General features: G+C 46.0%; 1 pseudogene; it reads left to right on the forward strand.

Annotated features, from left to right (window-relative positions):
• LOC103072327 (transmembrane 9 superfamily member 1-like) overlaps positions 1-8,936 on the forward strand; it is a 24,862-nt pseudogene extending 15,926 nt beyond the window's left edge.
• Positions 8,937-9,385: the final 449 nt, after the last annotated feature.

Below are 9,385 nucleotides of genomic sequence, written 5' to 3' on the forward strand. Positions count from 1 at the left end.
CTCAGACAGGCTCAGACATGCCCGCGCCTAGGATATGTGGCTTTTGTCAACGGCCTCAGTCCATCAGATGCAGGAGTGAGGCATGGCCATGACAGCTGGGCATCCCTCTGAATCGTCCACACCCTTCACCCTACTGCCCCATCCTCCTTTGTTGGGAGCTGCTTTTCCTCAAGCACTAGTATTCAAGATAAACATTTTAATTGTATTTCTTATTCATTTTCCCAGTTTTGTTTCCTAGATTTCCAAGGTGTTTTTTTTTTTTTTCCTACTGAGCATGGTAGGTTAAATAGGCTTTTGTGGGCTAGTCTGGGAACATTGCTTCCAGTAAAAAGGCATTCTGTGTTGGAAACAAACAACATACACAGAGAAACGTGGTGAACACCACCTCTTTGTAGAGTGGGGACTGCCTGTCCAGCCTCATGTATCTGAGTGAAAGCCTCCAAGGGTTCTCTTTTGAAACCTAGTCAGCCCTTTTCTTTTTTTAATGTCTCAGTCTGGGTTGGAAAGCTATGAGTCTGGCCACATGTGGGAGATCCTAAGAAATAAACGGTTTTGATGTTTGTATCATCCGTTTTCTAACTGGCAGAAAGGGTTAGAAATAAAGGGATATGACTCCTTCCTCTTTAGGAAAACACCAGCCCTCTGAGGAGAAGGTGGTGGGAAGTGATTGAACTGTTCATTCACTTGACAAAGATAATTTACTTGATTAATTAAATCATCCAGCAACTATATACTGAGTGTTACAACCAGCTGGTCACTGTTCTAGGTATTCCAGCGGAAATTCTGACTGATCAAACAAGGTCTGTGGGGTGACTGACACTAGGTAACAGAATAATACAAATAAACAACAACATGTTGTTGCAAATGGTATGATGAAAATGAAACAGAGGAAGCATTAAACCGGAGAGGTGTGCCCAGGTAGCTCCTTTTGATTGGGTGGCCAGGAAGGCCTCCCTGAGGAGGGACTTTTACACTAACACCAAAACCCAGCTATGAGAAGCTATAGGGAAGAGAATTCCAGGTAAAGGGAACAGGGAGTGCAAAGGCCCTGAGGTAGGAGAGAACTTGATTTTATCCCAAGAGCAAAAGGGTCAGTGTGGCCGGAGTGTAGCAACTGAGAAGGAAGGAGGGTAATGTGAGAGCTGCTTGCAGAGCTGGTCAGGGACCACAACCTACAGGGCCTTGCAACCAGGGTAAACTGTTTAGATCTGATCCTAAGTACATAGGCAACACTGGGAGGTTTTAAGCAGGGCAATGTCTTTTTTTTTTTTTTTTTTTTTGTGGTACGCGGGCCTCTCACTGCCGTGGCCCCTCCCGTTGTGGAGCACAGGCTCCGGATGCGCAGGCTCAGCGGCCATGGCTCACGGGCCCAGCCGCTCCGCGGCATGTGGGATCCTCCCGGACCGGGGCACGAACCCATGTGCCCTGCATCAGCAGGCGGACTCTCAACCACTGCGCCACCAGGGAAGCCCTAGGGCAATGTCTTAAGTGAACTGACTTGAAAGGCCTCTCTCCTACTCCATGAGAAGGCAAGAGTAGAAGCCGAAGCAGGGATGATTGTGGCCGCATCCCCTGCATTGGCAGGAGGATTCTTAACCACTGTGCCACCAGGGAAGCCCCATACTACATTGTTGATAGAGGTTACTATTGGCTGCTAGGATTTTGAGTTTTACTTTCTTCTTTTCGATATTCTACTTTTCTAATATCTCTACAAGTAGTGTTTTCCTTCTAAAAGTAATAAAGTAAATGGTGATTTAAAATTATGATTAAGAGTGGATTCTTGGGAGTTCCCTGGTGGCACAGTGGTTAAGAATCTGCCTGCCAATGCAGGGGACATGGGTTCGAGCCCTGGTCCGGGAAGATCCCACATGCCACGGAGCAACTAAGCTCATGTGCCACAACTACTGAGCCTGTGCTCTAGAGCCCGTGAGCCACTGCTGAGCAACCCCCTCTTGCCATAACTAGAGAAAGCCTGCACACAGCAACGAAGACCCAATGCAGCCAAAAATAAATAAATTAAAATAAATTAAAAAAAAAAAAGACTGGATTGTTTTGGGGCATTCCCTGGCAGTCCAGTGGTTAGGACTCGGTGCTTTCACTTCCAGGGCCCCAGGTTCCATCCCTGGTCAGGGAATTAAGATTCCCGCAAGCCATGTGGCACTGCTCACCCCCCACCGCCCCCCGCCAAAAAAGACTGGATTGTTTTTAATTTAATGAAGTTCTTCAAAAAACATTTTTCTGTCCTATTCCATGTCCATAGCTCAAAAATCATCTGTCAGACATATATTGCTCCCAAGATGGCTATTCTCAGCAACCTGCTCCTGATGGGCTTGTTTGGATTGGTCCCTCAATGGCAGAGAACACCTCCTGGCAACAAGCTCCCACACATCTCCTAGACACCTACATGTCCAGACTGTACTAGGCACCCCGAGTGCCTAGTGCAGCAGCAAACGTAACTTCTGCCCTCTACCTCAGCCACCATCACCAGAAAAACAAACCAAACAATGTATGTCATCTCAAACACGAGAAGGTCACCTGGGACACCCCCATAAAAGCATACCTTCAAAGGTGGTCAAAAGGTACAAACTTCTGGGCTTCCCTGGTGGCCCAGTGGTTGAGAGTCCGCCTGCTGATGTAGGGGACACGGGTTCGTGCCCTGGTCCGGGAGGATCCCACATGCCGCGGAGCGGCTGGGCCCGTGAGCCATGGCGACTGAGCCTGCGCGTCCGGAGCCTGTGTTCCGCAACAGGAGAGGCCACAACAGTGAGAGGCCCGCGTACCGCAAAAAAAAAAAAAAAGGTACACACTTCCAGTTACCATGTAAATAAGTACTAAGGATGTCATGTACACTGTGGTGACTACAGTTAACACTGCTGTATGATCTATAGGAATATAGTTAAGAGAATAAATCCTAAGGGTTCTCATCACAAGAACAAAAAATTGTTTTTGCTTTTTCTTTTTATTGTATTTATATGAGATGATGGATGCCAACTAACCATATTGTGGTAATCATTTCACAGTATATCTGAGTCAAACCACTATCCTGTACACCTTAAACTTACAGAGTGATGTATGTCAATTATATCTCAATAAAACTGGGAGGGGGAGGGTGTGAGCATACCTTCAGAGATAAAGTCAAAGTTTCCTCTGCAGTCTGAGGCCAGCCATGTATATATATGCTCTTGTGCTTTCATCCCCCATAATTCCATTTTTCATGACACCATGGAAATTGATGTAGGGCTTCCTCAAGTACTTTTCCTTTACCCAGCCAGCTTCTAGAATTGTTTCTCCATCACTGTCCTGTCATTCCCCTTTCCTCTGTATGTGGCTTTTCATGGTCTGGACAGCTATGGCTCCAATCCCAATACCACTACTGATACGACCGCAGATGGGTTATTTAAATTTATAGTCTCAGGTTTCCTCATCTGTAAGTGGAGATAATACTCTATAAGGTCATTTTCAGGATTAAATGAAATCACATGGATCAAAGTCCTGGGATACAGTAAACTGTCTCTGAGCACGGTTTTCTTCTCACTTTGTCTCCTGCCCTCCCATGCCCACCATCTAAAGGATCTCATCACTCTGCATGAGATGTGTGGTATGTGAAGGCCCAATGGGCCTTGATTTGAGCTCCATTCAGCCATGTTTTTGATGTGGGATCCTGGGCAAGTCTTTAAATCATCATGGTCTTGAGGATTACTTTGAGATACTAATGAGATAATAGACACCAAGTTGCTTTCTATTCAAGATAGATCTCTCCAAATACTAGAAGAGTATGGTAACAAGAGAAATAGGCCCTTGGAGAAAAAATGAATCTATAAATGAGATACATCCACTGCATAACCCCAAATTTTTCAGTAAGCATTTTGAAATAGGAAAGTTAATTGCAAAATGCCCAAATCTTATACAGGATTGGTGGGAGGTAAGAGAAAATTGACTTGCCCCTCTTTCTTATATACAACTTAGAATGAACCTAGCCTGCTTCAAATCACAATCTTTTGTCACACCTGAATGGGTAGGGAATCCCAGGGGAGGCCAGTCCAGAGAAGGGGAGCATAGTCAGCATGGAGAACGTGCCCTGTCTTCCCAGCTGAGCAATAACTAGGCTGCCCACACCCATAGAAAACCCATGCTCAGCCCATGCTTGAGGAACTGCCCAGATGCCAGGCTGGGGAAGGATGCTCAGGGCTTCTAGAAGACCTGCCCGCATAACGCGGCTGCTCAACTAGCATTGTTCTCCAAGACCTTGCACTGTCCTGCCACGGGGCTTCTTCTTTGTTTCCCTCTACCCTGAGCACAGGAGCATCTGAGCTGGGTTCTTTAAATTGGGCTGAAAGATATTCCAAAGTTGGCCACAGCATTTTTTTCCTGGGAACTGATCTATGGACTCAGCAAGGGGGATGGATAGGACCTTAAATGGCCTGAAAGGACACTCTACATTTAAAAAGGCTGCAGGTCCCCAACAAAGTCCATCTGGGGAAGGGGTGGCTTAGCAACAAGCCCCTCTGGGTGGGGGCTACCTATGTGTCGAGGATGTCATTTCAATGTCAGGGGTTCCAAAAACACTGTCAATCTGTCCTTGTTGGTAACTTGAGTTAACAAGGCCACATGAACATTTTCATTTCTGGATTGAGTTCAAAATCAGAGTCCTGTTTGCTCTCCATCTATGTTGGAGTAGATGGTACCTGCATCCTCAAGGCGAAATTTCACAACTTAAGTCATCATAGCAAAAGGTCAGCCTCTCTTCTCACGCAGAGAAGAGGAAAGATATCTTTGAGTTGGGTGCCTAGGAAAAGATGGACAACTCTATCACATCACAGGACCTATGGACCTTAATAAGCCTGATCTCTTTATTCAAAGTGCATGGTGGCCAAAGAAAGGTTAGGTCACTGTTGGTAGCCCAGGAAGCAAAATGTGCTGCTTCTCCAAGAATTTGGAAACCAGGTCACCCTCAGAAAGTTAGACTAAAATCTGTGCGTATGATGGACTGGACTAGAATTTAGCAGGAGTAGACCGAGACAGTGACAGAATTTGTGACCAAAGAATTTGGAAATACCCCAAATTCCCATCAAAGTGACCTGACTGCAATGTTAGGAAGGTAGTTATGGAATGTGATTATGACTTAAAAAGTGTAAATCTGCCTAGTTAGGTGTATAGGATGCTGTGTGGAGAAACTGGTTTGAAGAGACTAGTGCATACGGAAAGGAAGCCCAAACTCTCAGAAGGTGGCAGGGCCATCTAAGCAAGGATGGATGGAGGTGGGGTGGGTACCTCATTCTTCCAGGGCATTGTGTCAGGGGCATTTCTCTGTGGACCATACAACAAATTTCATTTATTCTAACTCCAGGCTAAGCAAACATCTGGATGGAACTTGTCTTCCCAAGTACATTTATCTATAGAGACTGATCTTGCATAGCAACGTGAGTATTCTGGTCTGCTGGTCATAATTTGGGTATGTCCATCAGTCTCTGGGGTCTGGTTAATGCGAGTTTATTTGAGGAAGGTCAGGATCTCGGCCATCATGAATGTTGTGACATTTGTGATAAATAAGACAGCTGGAAATGCCGTTCCATTCACTCTGTGGACAGTAATGTTAAAAGATACACAATGTACCCACCCCTGCAATGTTAGCATTTGCACATGACTGATTACAGGGCCCAATAACTTTAATTATAGCCCAGTAAAATAATTTTTTTAAAAAGCAATAAAATAAACTGATAACTTAAGAAAAAACATTTGGTTTTGATGGTCATTGTATTTTTCAAATTCCTGCATCCTATTGATTTTTCTCAAGTACTTTCTAAAGCAATCACCTCTTTGAAATCGTTTCCAATTTTTCTTTCTTTTTTCTCAAATCATGTCATTCAGCAGCTTCACCAGACCCAAGCCTGACAAGGGTTTTCATATTCCATAATGGAAAGACCAAAAGAAGCAGGCACACTGCGGAGGAAGAATATTTGTCCAGAGCGGACCCAAATAGGGAGAACTGGGCTGTGTCTTCCTTTCCTCCATGCCCCCAAAGGGCTAAATTTAGTTTACAGGATATACTGCAATGACATTAACATGTTGCAAGAACAAGAATCAAGCCAAAGAGAGAAAAATAAGCTTAATGTGGTGCAAGATATTTAAATGCCATGGCAACTATGATGTCTTCTCTCTTATTTAATTCACTTCCTCAGGTCAGGTCATCCTGCCCTCTCTCCCCTGCACTTCCTGTTGCTGTAATCAAATCAGGTCACCCTGAATTTGTGAGTCCTCTTCATGACTGCAGTCGTGTCTATTTCCAGCAGAATGAATTTTCTCCATCTCTTCCTTTGCTCCCGGACCTTTATTTGGTGCCCTTGATGTTGCCAGTTGCTCTTCGCGTGCTCCACATGCTGTAAATGCTTCCCTTTCATCCACATCTCTTCCCCCACACCCTTCTCCTCAGTGCTGCTCTCCCCGCCCCTCCCTCCAGCTTCTGCAGTTGTCACTAACACAGTTAGCCACTTGATTAGCAACTCAGTGATTCAGAAGCCAAGAACCTTGGTCCTTCTGAAAGGCCCATGCTTCTCTTCCTAGAGCAAGATAAAGTTCCTCCCTCACCCCCAGATCTCAGTGTCCTTACGCTGAGATGACACGGGAGCTTGAATATTCCATTTGCCAGGGTTGCCCCTGCTTCTTCCCCTTTCTTTTTCTGTGCATGTCCCCGGAGCTCTTCATGCTCTATTCAGCTTTTCCCCAGGAAAGGTGGACAGAGAAAGTTTGACCTTAGCATTTTGGTAGTCCAACCTCCTCATTTACAGATGGGAAAACTAAAGTCCAGAGGGCTTAATTGACCAGTTGCATGGCTAGCCCTTGGAGGAACCAAAACAAACAGGGTGTAAACTCAATCACATTGACAGATTTGGTGGGAAAAAGTCTTGTTAAGGGGTGAGCAGTGCCAAAAAGAGTATTGATGATTATTTAAGAGTTCCTTCACTCATTCTGCCTTCATCTCCCTGCCATCAGTGTAAGCAAAAGATCAAAGCAGAGCGGGCACGCCAGTCACAGATCCACCAGGACACCTGGCGAGGCTCTGCCTCGTAGGAGCCTGAAGACCGCCTGGGCCCCTCCAGCCCCTACCAGCAGGACAGGATGAGGGCTCAGTGACAGCCAGACTAATGAATTCCACACAAGTCCCACATCCACTAGGCTTTTCACTATTTGCCAGCACACATAGTGGTGAATTGACAGAATTTTTCCCCCTCAGTGTAAAACGATGCATAAAATACATGATGCCTATGAAAATATATTTATTGCAAAAGTTATATCAGTCTTGTAAGTAAGCACCAGCCTTCTCTGGGGAAAGACATGGGTGGTAAAATGAATAAAATAACTCAGTATTTTGACTGCTTCCTGCAGTGGAAGAGGGACTTCTGTTTCCCAAGCTGAGTGGGAAGAGAGGGATTTATCCTTGGATGCAGAGGAAGAAAGGCAGGGCACCTTAGAAGAGCCACTCCTTGGTGTGAGCGTGGAAGTAAGTCCCACCCCAGAGCCTGGCTGTTGGGTGTCCTGAGCCACCCCTTTCGTCCCTGGTAGGGCTTGTTCTGGTGCATTGGGATCTGCTGAGTTAGGAGCTGAGCTCTGCTGCCGCCGCCCCACACTGTGATTAAGAGCTCAATGATTGATTTTCTAGCCCATGACCACACTGGTGGGGACAGAGTATGACAGAGGAGACTGGCGGGAAGCCAAGTGGAAAGAGGGTTTATGAAATGAGCTCTCAATGAAGAAAACTGTGGGAAAGAATGCAATGGAAGCAGATTTGGGGCCAGTAGATGTGGGAAAATAGAACTCAAAAACGCTCTTCAGACTCGAACTGAAACAAAGCATTTTGCCAAACACAGGAAGAGGATGCGGTGTGTGAGAAAGACTCAGCACTGTTTATATAAAACAGAATATTCGTCTCTGCACCGTCATCACTGACAAAGCTTCACCTTCCTTCTGTACCAGGCACTGTGCTGGGTTCTGGGGCTATAAAGAAGAATCAGTCAGTCAGTCTAGAGAAGGGGATTGAAAACACACAAAATGATGTGTAAAAATGCCAATGGCTCTTAAGGGAGTCATCAAAACATTTTGCCTAAACTTTGGGCCCAGAGCCAGCAGGCACGAGTGGTGGGGGGAGGGGGCTGGGACTGTGTCCCAGGTGTTGCCTGCCTCATGTGCAAACCTTTTTTTTTAAAATTTATTTTATTTATTTATTTATTTTTGGCTGCGTTGGGTCTTCGTTGCTGCGTGCGGGCTTTCTCTAGTTGCGGCGAGCGGGAGCTACTCTTTGTTGCGGTGCGCGGGCTTCTCATTGCGGTGGCTTCTCTGTTGCGGAGAACGGGCTCCAGGTGTGGGGGCTTCAGTAGTTGTGGCACGTGTGTTCAGTAGTTGTGGTTCACAGGCTCTAGAGCACAGTTGGGGTGCACGGGCTCATTTGCTCTGCGGCATGTGGGATCTTCCCGGACCGGGGCTCGAACCAGTGTCCCCTGCATTGGCAGGCGGATTCTTAACCACTGCGTCACCAGGGAAGTCCCTTGGCATCTTTTTTTTTTGCCCTGGAAACTGGAGAAGATGATGATCTGGCGGGTTTTCGTGCATCAGGGTAACACGTAAGAGAGGAGATGATATGTTTAAAAGGGGAAAATGAGAAAAAATATCATATAACTCAAAACCAGTGAGTGACCGAGCTCAGTACATGATGGTTGTTTTTTTTTTTTTTATCAGAAATAAAATCCTGTTTCTGTGGGTCATGTTTGAAAATGATGTAATCCAAAGTGGGGCTTTCATCTTCCACTGCAGGAACCCCTTCTCTTTGCAGCTTTGGAGCCCAGGTATCTGCTCTGGAGGACTTTAAGGAGGTTAAATTTAAGCCAGAAGACTTCAGAAAGGTATCAGCTAAGCCGGAAGGACCTCTGATCAACTTAGCCTAAACTGGGGGACCTCAGAGCCTCTAGTCTAAGCTGGAGGGCCTGATACCAGTGTAGCCAAAGCCTGTGATCTCCTAGGGGAGGAATTCAGGCTGGGAGGAGTGTCTTCCCAGGGCCCTTAGGCAGGTGAGCAGCATGAGGACCCAACTTTCCTAACGCCTGGCCCAGGGCCCTTCCCTCTCTTTCTGAAACAGTCAAAAGGGGTTGAAATTTCTGGCAGTGTATGGGACAAATGTCCCTAGCATTGTTCTCTTTTTTCGCAGAGGAAAAACTGAATTTAATAAGAAACTCACAATACTCGATAAAAATACCTGGCATTTAAGCACAAAGCCAAAAGCAAGGCGTGGTCTCCCGGTACTGGAAGTACTTTGAAATCCACAAAGTCTCATTCGTGTTTCGGAAAACAAAATGGAACAACTTTCTCGGCTCCCTCCTATCCTCCCCCCCCCCCC

The sequence above is a fragment of the Lipotes vexillifer genome, unplaced genomic scaffold (assembly GCF_000442215.2).
Source record: "Lipotes vexillifer unplaced genomic scaffold, Lipotes_vexillifer_v1.1 scaffold219, whole genome shotgun sequence".
Classification (NCBI taxonomy): Eukaryota; Metazoa; Chordata; class Mammalia; order Artiodactyla; family Lipotidae; genus Lipotes; species Lipotes vexillifer.